General features: G+C 39.7%; 1 pseudogene; it reads left to right on the top strand.

Moving 5' to 3' along the window:
* Positions 1–372: 372 nt before the first annotated feature.
* LOC150065006 (MAP/microtubule affinity-regulating kinase 3 pseudogene) lies at positions 373–1,800 on the top strand (annotated as a pseudogene).
* The last annotated feature ends 1,960 nt before the right edge of the window (positions 1,801–3,760 follow it).

Here is a 3,760-nt window from a genome sequence, read left to right on the forward strand (position 1 = left end):
CCACACCTCACATGGAGATGGGAGACAAGAAGTTACCTCCTGCACTGGCCGCTCTGGAGCAAGGTGTAGAAACTCAATATCTTCCTGTGCAGATGAACAACCTCACATTGGAAACTACAGACTGTTGAAAACAATCGGCAAGGGGAATTTTGCAAAATTGAAATTGGCAAGACATGTCTTTACTGGCAGAGTTGTTGCAATAAAAATAATAGACAAAACTCAGTTGAATCCAACAAGTCTACAAAAGTTCTTCAGAGAAGTAAGAATAATGAAGATTTTAAATCATCCAAACATAGTGAAATTGTTTTAAGTCACTGAAACTGAATAAACACTCTACTTAATCATGGAGTATGGAAGTGGAGGTGAAGTATTTGGCTATTTGGTCACACATGGAAGAATGAAGGAAAAAGAAACAAGAGCTAAATTTAGACAGATTGTCTCTTCAGTACAGTATTGCCACCAAAAACGAATAGTTCACAGAGACCTCAAGGCTGAAGGCTGACAATATATTGTTAGATGCAGATATGAACATTAAAATAGCAGATCTGGGGTTTAGCAATGAGCTTCCTGTTGGAAGTAAACCAGACACGTTTGTGGTCGTCCTCCATATGCCACCCCAGAACTCTTCCAAGGCAAAAAGTTCCATGGGCCTAGTCAGTGGGTCACTTCCCTTTGATGGGCAAAACTTAAAGGAACTGAGAGAGAGAGTGTGTGTATTGAGAGGGAAATACAGAATACCTTTCTACATGTCTACAGACTGTGAAAACCTCCTCAGTGCTTCCTGGTTTTGAACCCAGTTAAACAGTAGCATTCTGGAGCAAATCATGAAAGACAGGTGGATCAATGCAGAGCATGAGGAAAGATGAACTTAAGCCATTCATCGAACCAGAACTAGACACCTCAGACCAGAAGAGAATAGGTATTAGGAATGGGATAGTCACGAGAAAATATTCAAGAATCTCTTAGTAAAATGAAATAGGATGACATCACAGCTACGTATTTGTTGCTGGGGAGAAAATCTTCAGAGCTGGATGCTAGTGACTCCAGTTCTAGCAGCAACCTTTCACTTTCGAAGGTTAGGCCAAGCAGAGACCTCAGCAACAACACTGGCCACTCACCTCACCATAAAGTACAGAGAAGTGTTTCTTCCAGCCAGATGCAGAGATGGTACAGTGACCATGCTGGACCAGCTATACCTTCAGTTGTGGCATACCCCAAAAGGAGTCAGATCAGCACTGCAGATAGTGACCTCAAAGAAGATGGAATTGCCTCCCGGAAACCTAGTGGCAGTGCTGTGGGAGGAAAGGGAATTGCTCCTGCCAGTCCCATGCTTGGAAATGCAAGTAATCCCAATAAGGCAGACACAAAAAGAACCCTGCTGTCCCCAGTAGTAACACAGCGTCTGGTGGGTTGACACGTGTAACACTTACGTTTACAGTGAGAGAACTACAGCAGACAGACATTCAGTGATTCAGAATGGCAAAGGCTATCACTCTATCACTTGAGCACCACTTCAACACACTGTTCCTGATCAGAGAACTCCAGTTGCTTCCACCCACAGTATTTGCAGGGCAACCACCCCCAGATCGCATCCGCTTCCCAAGAGGCATAGCCAGTCGTAGCACTTTCCATGGCCAACCTCAGGAGCAGGAGACAGCAACATACAATGGCCCATTTGCCTCACCCAGCCTCTCCCATGAAGCCACACCACTGTCCCAGACTCGAAACCGAGGCTCCACTAATCTTTTTAGTAAATTAACTTCAAAACTCACAAGGAGTAGTAATTATGGTGTAAATTAAGTAACAATTTAAAGTGTTTTCCTGAACACAATGGGAATGTATAGAGTACTGTTTAGGCAATAACTCTGCATCTTCTAAATCATGGCACTCACATCTTCTACGAATGTACTACTTAAAGTCGTGTGACCCTGGCTCTGTCTGGTTTCCATTGCCCTGGGGGTCAGCATGTGGCATGGCCTGCCCATGTCTCCTGTGTGTGGTGAGAGTGGTGGTGGATGTGTGCAGAGCACATGTGAGGGAACATCTCCTGACGCTGGCACTAGTACCTCTGGGGGAGATCGTTTGGTGCTAAAACATTACGATAGCCAAGGAGGAAAATACTGAATTACTGTTAAATATTAACCTTAAGACCAGTCAATAATTAATATGTTTAAGCCTGTGGTTTTTGTGTTTGTTGTTTCGTGTCTTTTTTAGTACCAAAAGTTTAAATTTGCAGTTGTGAAACATTGCTTGTGTGTGTTTTTCTAGGTAGATTCACAAGATAATTAAAAATTCACTTTTTCTCAGTAAAAAAGAAGAATAAACCTGAAGATACATGATTCTGATACATCTACACAACAATCGTAATCAACATAACATTATATTGAAATACAAACAGTCCAAAAACTGTTGAAATAAGATAAAGTACTCAGATAATCTATTCTTTTCAAAGTTATCTCTATTTCAGTATCATGTTCTTATATAAAGAAGCCCACAATGATCTTTTTCAAAGGATATTTTCCAATTTGTAAGGTAGTAAATCTTGCATTTTTATATTTTTCATGTATTCCCTGAATAATTTCTAATATAATTATACAATGGCTTTTCTTCATCTTTGTATTCAGGAGCTTTTATTTCTTCATTTTTCATGTCTCTTCATATTAGCATTCTTATGTCATTTAAGCTTTTATTTATTTATTTATTTATTTATTTATTTATTTTTGCCAGTCCTGGGCTTGAGCTCAGGGCCTGAGCACTCTCCTTGGACTTTCTCAAAGCTAGAGCTCTACCACTTGAGCCTCAGCACCACTTCCGGCTTTTTTCTATGTATGTGGTACCAAGGAATCGAACCCGGGTCTTCATGCATGCTAGGCAAGCACTTTTAACCACTAGGCCAAACTCCCGGCCCTCATTTAAGCTTTTAACTTGATGTCATGGCGGTTTATTTAATATAAGTCACCTTTGTAGTAAGAAAATTGCTCCTTAGTGTCTTAAGTAAGTTTCTTTTAAAAAAAAGTTTCTAAAGTTATTGTAATAAACATACAAATAATATCTATCTCCACTTTTATTCATTATTTAATATTTTCATCTCTAGAAAGTGAAAGGGTTCATTGATAAGATGCTCACTTAGCCTGAGTAAATATTCATTCTTCTCCTTTGGTATGGTCTTGGTCACAGTGGTGCAGCTTTAGACAATATCTCAGCAACTGAAAAATTGGGGAAAACAAGCAACTAGAAGTATTACTGAATCAAATGTCTGACCTAAAGATCATGGTTCAAGCAAGCCAAGGCAGAAAAGTCTGTGAAACTATTAAGTCCAATTAATCACCAAAAAGCTTGAAGTGGAGCTGTCACTCAAGAGCAGAGCACCAGCCTTGAGCAGGAAAGTTCAGGGACAGTGCCCAGGCCCTGAGTTCAAGCCTTAGAAGTGGCATACACATATGCAAAAAGAAATGATGTATCTGTTCAGTTCATTTTCTGAGCTACTAATAAGGCTTTTGATCCTTTGGGTACTTAGATTTTGAGCTCCCTGTAATATTCATCCCTGTTATTGATACCTTGCTGATGTATAGATGACAATTCTCCCCTCCTATCTATAGGCTGTTTTTTTAGACTAATGACTGTTTCCTTTACTATGCAAATTTTTTATTTAATTCCATTAGTTAATACATGCCTTTACTTGCTGAGCTATTGGAGATCACTTTAGGAAGTTACTGGCAAAGGCAAAAAAGTTATGAGTTTCTCTATTCTGTCCTATAGT

This window comes from Megascapheus bottae, chromosome 3, assembly GCF_031878675.1.
Source record: "Megascapheus bottae isolate mThoBot1 chromosome 3, mThoBot2.hap1, whole genome shotgun sequence".
Classification (NCBI taxonomy): Eukaryota; Metazoa; Chordata; class Mammalia; order Rodentia; family Geomyidae; genus Megascapheus; species Megascapheus bottae.